The following is a 10,078-nucleotide window of genomic DNA, read 5'->3' as shown; positions in this document are numbered from 1 at the left end:
GCTTGCAGAGGCACTGAGAGCACGCAAAGCAGATCTGTGTCCTAAGCCTTAGCTCTGTTGTGGCTGAATTAAGACCGAACTAGGGTAGAAGTAGTCTGATATAATAGATTTCCCACCAAGTGGCGGAATGACCTCTTTGCATTGTACTACTATATTGAGGGCTGGGGTTTGGGTTCTACTGGTGATAGGATTGAACATTCAGGAGCAGCAATATGTAGTGGAGCCTTGGGGTGAAGGACCTAGGTTACTGGGCTCATATGTAGCCTCCAGCTTTGTCATCATAACTACTCCATTTATAGTCACAGTATGCAAGACAGCACATGGCCAAACCCTTGCCTGCCCACCTAGTTGTTGAGTGCTTCTTTTTTCTGGCAAAGTATTGAGTATTCCCACACTTGTGGATGCATCCCCTGTCTATTTCTCCTCATTTCAAAGTTTTTAAGTGTAGTTATTTCCAATGAATTGTCACTGCCTGGGAATTCCTGCACCCTCTCACCCCAGGTTACCTCTCTCCACTCAAAGGCAACACCTACTATTGATGGCTTTACAAATAGAAGATTTATTTCCATGGCAGTTCTTTGAGGTTATCCCTGGTAGGTCTAGAGTTCCTCATCAGATCATTCTGTTTTTATCAACATATTAAGCTAAGCTACTTTTGGAATAAGTCTTGCTCTTTTTCTCTGTTCTTTTTGATTTCCCTCTTTGTCCCATGAGTGTTGGGGTCAGATATCAAAGCCACAGATATTGGGGCTATAGGGATCTGAGATATCTAGTCTTAAAATTTTAGTAATTTTCTGTTCTGCAAATTCTGACTATGTAAATTCCATTGAATGATGGATGATGATCACATCAGCTTAACCTTTTTATTTGATTCATGTGATTATATGCAACTTCTTATACACATCCATGGGTAGGCATTGACTAAGTAGCATGCCAGCACCTGCTTTCAAACATTAGCCAACACCTTGCTTCAGAACCCTACTGTTCTATGTAACAACTCATTTACTGGAGATTACCAGAGACTTTACACGTATATTACCTATCAGATACTTCCAGATTAATTGGGTTTGCTAGGTCATGTGTTCTGAATCTATGACAAAGGTCTCTCTAGCTCTGTGCACAGTAAACCAACCACCTTTGACTCAAAAAGAAGATCAAAACACTATACACAAAAATGTTATATGCCAGCTCAAAAATACAGAGAAAACCAGTGAGCCTGTGGAATTATTTATCTCTTACTGATAGAGTGTACATAAACAGTATTAGGTTTACCTTTTCCTTAGATGGTATATTTCAGTGTGTCAGATTTATGGAATCCTATAAACATTGAGAGTGGCAGGTATGTGAATTTTATAGGTACATAGGTGTCCTCTGGCATGTCATGTAGCTTACCAAAGCATATGGCATACATGCCTCTCTCTCTCTGCTTAACAGAGCATATTAATATGATCTGATGGAGATGATGGACAAATATGAGATTTTTCAAAATGACAAGGTGATCAAAGTCTTTATAGAAAATGTTGTAAAAGGGACCAGGAGAGCTGACACAGCCTAGGGAAACATCCATGAATGTGTACTGCTATGTTCTCCATGTAAAAGCAAATAACTTTACCTCCCTTTGCCCAAGAATATTGAAAATCATTCACCATATCGACTGACATGCACCACATCAATAGCCATGTACCCTGAGTACCTTGTGATGATCTGTGACATCAGCCAATACATAGGGTGAAGCCCCTCAGGATATTAGTCCATGTTATGGTTCAGCTATAGTTGCAATAGTTGTCACAAGCAAGTTCACAAATATTCTAGGTCTGTTCTCCACGTAGACATAGGAGAGAATCACATTTTCCTGCACTGTTTGATGTGAGGCAAAGCCTATTTGACTTGCTTTGGCCAGTAAAACGTGAGTGAAAAGTTACGTGCATCATAACTTTGAACCAATGTGCTGCTGGCCCTGTTTGTGTCCCATCTCCATGGCAATGGTGAAGGCTGATGTGGTCTGGCTATTTCTTCTCGTCTGACCTGTGGTGATGGTGTCCATGTGAGCAAAAAATGGAACTTTTGTTGTGTAAAGCCACAGCTATTTTTGGGTTATGTGAAACTTTAGTGTATCCAGAGGTTGGCAAACTATGGCCTAGGGGGCAAATCTGGTCTACTTTTTTAAAACACAGCCACTCTCACTCCTGGATGAATGAGTTATCACAGGTTGCTTTAATGGTACCAAGACTGAGGCTTGCCAATATGACTCACAAAGCCTAAAATTATTACTACTGGTCCTTTAGGGAAGAATTTTTTGACCCTGTCTCTAAACCATGCTATCATGACGCAAATGAACAAGAAATACTAAACCCAAATATAGCTCCAGCTGATGAATAAGTGACACAATTTTTCTAAGCTGCTGAATTTTGGGATGATTAGGCAACATTCTTATGGCCATCGCTAGTGGATGTGCTATGTGATTTATTTATAGAAAGTTCAACACAGGTAAGGCTCACATGTGGAATTGAAGGTCAAGGTGGCAGCAACTTTTAGTGAGTGGTGATGGGAGGAGGCCACCAAGAGGGTTGCTGTGTGGCTGAGCTCTGGCTCTTCACCTATGAACCTGTGACACAGAAGAGTTCATTTTCTGAAAGCTCGTCAAGTTATTTACATGTGAATTTTTAGTTTACCTTCTGCATTTTCTAAAAAAGTTAGGGGAAAGTGTGTGGTATCTATGTGTCTTTATATTGAAGGTTTTACAAGGTATATTGTGAGAGCAATAAGAGGTCTGTAGGATCACCAGTATATGTAGCAGGCTGCTATTAGTGTCAGAATCAAAGGGTAGATGCATGCATGTACATTGTGGCACATAAATAACACATCTCTGCAATAACAAATGTAATTATATCTAGAAAGGGTATTTGGGAAGTTGGATTAGAAATAAAACTAACTTTTCACACTGTAAACTCCTCTTTCTCATTTTGTAACTGATTTTTTGTTTATCATGTACATGTAAACTATAAAAATTTAAAAAAATAGAATTATAATGTATATATTGTTAACTACTCCCTTTTTAACGTGTTTGGTGTTTCCAATTTTTATTATTACTAATATACTTAAATGACAATGTGATTATCATCTTTGTATCCACTATTTTTCTTTGTATCCTTATGCACTTTACTAATGATTTCTTAAACACGAATACCTAAGAATGTCATAGAGTCCAGCAGTGGATGATGTGATTTAATCATCTATGTCTACAATTTTCATCTCATAATGTCTTTTCTATTATATAGTCCAAAATAATATTTAGTATTTTAAATCAAACTTACAATTATGGATAAAAATTTAGAAAGATTTTGGATCAGGATTAATAAAGTTATCAGAATAATTTGAATGGTTTTTTTTGCTAATTTTGGTATAATTATCTAATGTGATTTAATTTTTTTCATTGGCCTTTCATCTTGCTGTTGGATAAGAGCATTATTTTCTATTTATTTTTATTGTATATATTTAAGGTACAGGACATAATATTTTGATACACATATTTGTAGTGAATTAACAATCACTTCCCATAGTTACTTGTTGTGACAAGAGCACCTAAAGTACACCCTCTTAGCAAATTTTGAATATACAATGTAATATCACTAATGATTATATCTCTAGAGTTAACCATTCAGTAAAACTGCAATATTTATATACTCTAGCCAATGCTTCCCCAATTCCTCTCTCTTTCCATTCCTCTGTTTCTGTTTTTCACTTAGCATCATATCCTCCGTTTCATTCATGATGTTGCAAATAGCATTTTTCTTTTTTAAGGCTGAAGAGTATTCCACTGCATTTCTGTGTATACATCCCAAAGGGAGATTTTCCTGATGAGAACATATCTAACCAGTTTTTAAGGCTTTTTTGAGAATCATGGCATATAATCATACAATATATACACATAGATCTGTGTCAGTTGGTCAAATAATGTGATTTTATTCACTTTGAGCTTTGTCTTAGGAGCTTATTTTCTCTTCACTAACTGATTTTCTCTTTTATGAGTTATTTCTTTTACCTAAATATGATCTTCACTTCCCTGGTGGTAAAGAGGGGAATATTTGATAGTACTTTTAGTGATTACCTTTACCGAGAATTTCTTTCTCTTTTACCAACATAAAAATCTGATATAAGTAGACCATTAATTTCCAGGATATATAAAGAACTAAAAAAAACTTAATCAATAGATGGGCTAAGGAACTGAACAGACACTTCACAGAAGAACTGTAATCCAGCAAAAAACATAGAAAATGTGTTCAACAACTATAGCAATTAGAAAAATGCAAATTAAAACTACACTGAGATTTTATCTTACTCCAGTCAGAATGGCAATCATCAAGAATACAAGCAACAATAAATGTTGGTGAGGATGTGGAAAAAAGGTACACTCATACATTGCTGGTGAGACTGGTGGATTGAATGGAATCACCATTTTCTGGGGAAATCCCACTCCTCAGTTTATACCCACAAGGACTTAAAATCAGCATACTACAAGGACACAGTCACATCAATATTTACAACAGCTCAATTCACAATAGCTAAACTAAGGAACCAACCTAGTTGTCCTTCAACAGTAGAATGGATAAAGAAACTGTGGTATATATACAGCCAGAAAAATTAATGAAATTATGACACTTTATGGTAAATAAATGGAACTGGAGAATATCATGTTAAGTTAAATAAGCCAATCCTCCAAAACAAAAGGCAGAATATTTTCTCTGATATGTGGATGCTAACTTCACAATGGAGCAGGGGTGGGAAGAATAGAAGTATTTTGGATTAGAAAAAGGGGAAAGAAGGGAAGGGAAAGGGAATGAGGATAGGAAAGATAGAATAAATTGGACATTACTATCTTATGTGCATATATAATTATTTGACCAATGTAATTCTACACCATGTACAAGCAGAATAAGAAGTTATGCTCCATATAGGTATAATATGTCAAAATACCTTCTACTATCAAGACTGTCATGTGTAACTAATTACAACAAAAAAAGTATCATAGCACAAAATATTCATCTAAGTATATGAGATATTCATATATGGCAGTGTAGCAGTGTATACTTGTTAGTCTTTAAAAGTATTAATTTATAGAAAAGTAATAGTTTTGTAGAATACTTTTCTCCTGTTTGTACAACTTTTCTTGGCACAGGCAGGACTCTAGTCATTTTAACTAATTAATAACAGATTTTAAATCTTAATTCTTGCCAAGTGCGGTGGTACCCATGTCTGTAATCCCAGCATCTCAGAAGGCTGAGATAAGAGGATAAAGAGTTCAAAGCCAACCCCAGCAAAAGCAACTCATTGAGACACTATCTCTAATTAAAATATAAAATAGGGGTGGGGATGTGGCTCAGTGGTTGAGTGTCCCTGAATTTAATTCTGGTACCCTCTTCCCAAAAATATCTCCCAAAACCTTAATTCTTTCCCAGTACTCTACTGAGGAGGAATTTATTTCCTCCATGTATGCATTCCTGCCCTGAAGGGTGTCATGTAACATTCTATACAATCAAAATATCTTCCATAAGATTCACTGCAGATTTTTGTCTTTGAAAAATAAAAATGTTCCAGGCTTTAACACAGTAGCATGAAATAAGTAAATTAAATATTAAACAGAAATGATTACACTATCTATTTAATTTGTTTTGTTTTTGCAGTGGTGGGGCTCTAACTCAGGGCTTTTTGTACTGTAGGCAAACTCTTTTCCATTGAACTAACTCCCAGTTCCTAATTAATCTGTGGAAGAAAAAAAAAAAAGATTGGAAAAGTCACTGAAATGAAGACAACACAGTCTAACTTTTACATAGGAACATGTTTACATTTTCTTTTTTAAAAATTTTTTTTACTTGTCAATAAATCTTTATTTTATTTATTTATATGTGGTGCTGGGAATCGAGCCCGGTGCCTTACGCATGCCAGGCAAATGCTTTACCACTGTGTTATGACCCCAGCCCTACATTTTCATTTAAACTTATTTCATAACTAACTGATTTTTTGTCTATGATTATAAGCCTTAATGGAAAAGGTGATATTAATTCTCCAACATCAATGATCCTATTTAAGAAAAAAATTACTGAAATATGACTAGAATGCAAATATCTAGAAACTATTCTAAGAAATTATTATCTCCCTATAAAGTAATTGTTTTGAAGACTCTGACAATCACATGTTACTATACATACCTCATATCTTCTGATGAGTTCTGTGTTGAGTGTGCCAAAGTCCCCTATCCACATAAACCAGTAGACTGTGCAGTTGGTGACACAAAGGAGAGATCACAAAAAGAAAGTGGGGATTTGTGATGAACTCAAATTGTATAGAGTTTCGTTATGAAGGACACTCAAGTTTAAAAGTCAGGAGTCTTGAACTAGGTAAGTCATTTATAGCTGAGCTACAATAAGAGGGGAATTCAAACATTACCAAAAAGAAGGAAACATTTTTTTCTCATAAAATGGAGGAGTTGGGCATGATGAGTATATTATTAAGGCCTTCTTCTGATCTGATATTCTCTGCCCCTTTTATTATATTAATATCCCTTGAGACTGTGTTCCATATTTTACGGAAAGTTCAGTGGCTTGATCATCTTTTTTTAATATATTTTTTTTGTTGCCATAAACAAATGAAGCATCTCTGGCCCTAAAGGAGATGACTTAGAAAAGCCTGTTAGAAATAGCAGCTTATGTAATTCCCTGTAGTTCTTAGAAATCTCACTCTAATAATATAATTCGATCCCCTGGCTTGAATCAAAGAATAAGTCATTATTTTAGCATAAAACTTTGTCTTCTGATATGCAAAGAGACATATATCTCTGAAGCTCTAAAGAAATGCTGGTGTAACTAGAAGGACGCTCAGGCCTATAATTTCTGTTCATTATGCATTTTTCTGAGACCTACTTCATTCAAATACGTCCCTTTAGGAACACAGCCTGTGCACACATTTCAGATATATCTAACATGACATTTACATAAGGAAATGGTCTATAATATTAAATTGGATAATTTTGGCTGCTTTAATAAATAACCCTCAAACTTTCAGGAGTTCCATCTTACTAAGGTTTATTTCTTGCTGGAGTAGCAGGGTAATGTGGATGTGCCTGAACTATGGAAAACTCTCCTCCCCTCTCTGATGTCAGAACTATGTGTTTTCCCAGCTTAGCTTCATCAGCCTTCAGAGTCTGGGGTTTTCTTCTAGTTGGTGGGGTCGGGGGGGAGAAAGCACAGAGAAAGCTGTCAATCACCCTGAGTGTAAGCTGCACAGTCAGCACTTCTTTGTTTCTCTGGTCACTAGGCAGGCCAGCTGAGAAAGGTAGTTCCTATCTGATGGGCAGTTCCCTTCCAGGGTGACTGTTTATCATGGGAAGAGGAAACACAGACTTCAGTAGCTACCTCTCCCCCTTCCTATCTATATGGCATCTATCTATCTATCATCTATCTATCTATATATCTATCTATCAATCAATCATTTATGGCATCAAGTCTTAGGAGATAACTGTTAGACCTGTCTTTTAATTTTAATGTCCTAACATCACTGCTTTTTATTGACTACCCGCAAAAGTTTTCACCAACTTCATTAAATCATAAATTTAATTTGTGGCCAAGTCCTAGGATTGACAGTGGCACTTCCTGTTGGTGACTTTTGATGACTCTCTTTACATTCATTACTGAAATAGAAAGGAATGCTAAGGGATAGGTGGTGGTAGACCAAGCAATCTTCCTGGATGAATTTATTTGAAGTTCATCTTTCCCAGCAGGTTGTTTTCCTTTTGGATTGTTAACTCAAAACTCCTGTTTGAGGATGGAAAGAGTAACACTATTCTTAGCATTAGAAGACCTGAGAGTAAGTGGATTTTTGGATCACAGTTTCATCACCTGAAAAATGAGAAGTTCAGATTGAATGGCCTGTAAGTGTACTTCATGCTTTAAAACCTCTACTGAGTTGGAGAGATCTGTGATAATTGCTTGCATACTTTAGGCCTTTCACCGTTCTGCTTTCTCATTTTGTGGTCATGTACGCTGATGTTTCTATTCACCCTCAATCTACTCAAGTTTGATTCTCTTTGCCAGTGTGATCTGTCAACTTGTTATCACTTCCTTGCTCCCTGCAGCTCTGTTGCAGAGTTTCTGATCATGCTCTGGTGTCTTGTTGAGCATTCTTTCCTGCCACTATCTCAATTTCTGGAATGTGGCCTATATGCTCAAATCATAATCAGTTTTTTGAAGCTTTATGTCCTAGCTTATGATAACTAAGCTATTTAACCCTTTAAAACATATCCCCCAGGTAGATTTCACTCTTCTCTTCAAATCTAATTTAATGCCCATGAATGTGATCCAGTTGATGGGACCATCTGTTTTTTTTCTTCTGCCAAAGACACTCTGCACATTTTGGCAGCATCCCTAAGTGTACTCAATCACTTGTGCCAAGTACAGTTGGAAAGCTTCATAAATCCAAACTCTGAAAACAACTGAACCAAGCAAGCAGTGTGCATCCCAACTGACTGCTGACTTGTGGTGAGCCAAGTAGCCTTGACCTATGCATCTTAAGATGCAGATGGACAAGGGGTATAAAAGGTGAAAAACATCCCCAAGAATCTGGTAGAAGTTATTTAAATTCACAGAACAGTGACATTTATAGGATTTTCTTCCTGGAGGCTATTTTGGGATTTATATATAACCTTGATCTACATAAATACCATCGCTCTCTCTTTTGTACACATGACACTGTGCACTTCTAGACATAGAGAACCAGTTCATAAGGAAATATCTGACTCATACCAGTTCAAATTCAGACCTTCTGGTTAGATCTGAATTTAGGACTCAGATTTCCAATGTGCTATGTCTCAAGTCACTGGAGCTGTAGGAAAACCTATGTGGGTGAGTGTTACAAGCCACCAGGAGTGTCATATAGGCTAGGAAAAACATGTCTTCAGGGTAAGAGAAAGGAAAAGAGGGAGGGGAGAGAGCAGGAAATACAGAGAAGAATGTTGAAATGAAGACAGAATTCTTATTCTATTCGTATAACCACTTGTGTGTTTCCCTGAGTTTAACCTTAGAGCTTTCCTTAAATTCCAAGAGATTTAAGACATTTTTAAAAATAAATTTTTCCTCTTGCATAAACAAATTATGTCATTTGCAAACAAAATATTAATTTATACATACTGAGAAGAAAATAATTTTCAATCAATATGGCGCTTGACTCACTATTTGCAAAGAAACCAGATAAAATTTTGAATTATTTGGAAGTTTCTTCTCAATTTAGGATCAGTTATTCAAGTGATGGCAACTTTCATAGTTTACCTGTTGTATAAACATTCCATACTGTCCCCAATTTGTATGGTTAATCACAAAAATATTTACATATCTAAATTAAACTTGGAGTATTCATTGGATAAACTATTAAATCAGAAAAAAACAATTGCATCTCAAAGTTAAACTTTCTTAAAAGCCTCTTTACAGGCTCATTATAGTTCTCCTTTGCATAACAGAAAAACCCACTGCAAAATATAGTACTAAGTACAAAGGATGCTTTGTGAAATAAGCTTAAAATAAAACAGTGATTTTCAATGTCTTTATGCAGATTGTGGCATAGCATGACAGTCAGAGGTGGGTACCATTCCTGATTTCTCTCATCAAAAAACATTGTATCAGTGACAAGTCTTTTAAAATTATATTAACTATATATACAATATATATTAAAAGCAAGTTAAAGAGAATATCCCTAGTGTCTTGCTGTTAGCATCTAGGAAAAGTGAACTTCCAAGTAGATGCAAGTAAATCTTCATTGTTATCTGATTAACTCTCAACAATGATTTTTAAAACACTGAACACACAAACATGTGCGCGTGCACACACACACACATATCTATATATATATCTTAGTTTTAAGAAAATTTTACATTTTTCTTATAGTTTTTATTCCTTTAAGTGTGCCATGTTTGAAGCTATTGATTCCTTTTGGAGAACACAGCCTTTTTCTGATGAGTTAACGCAGGATTCCACCCACTGAGGTGGGCAAGTGATGAAACATCTCCTTTTGAGATGGAGTTCTGAATTGGAAT

Source organism: Ictidomys tridecemlineatus, chromosome 10, assembly GCF_052094955.1.
Source record: "Ictidomys tridecemlineatus isolate mIctTri1 chromosome 10, mIctTri1.hap1, whole genome shotgun sequence".
In the NCBI taxonomy this organism is placed as follows: Eukaryota; Metazoa; Chordata; class Mammalia; order Rodentia; family Sciuridae; genus Ictidomys; species Ictidomys tridecemlineatus.
Note: the sequence above shows the minus strand (reverse complement) of the source record.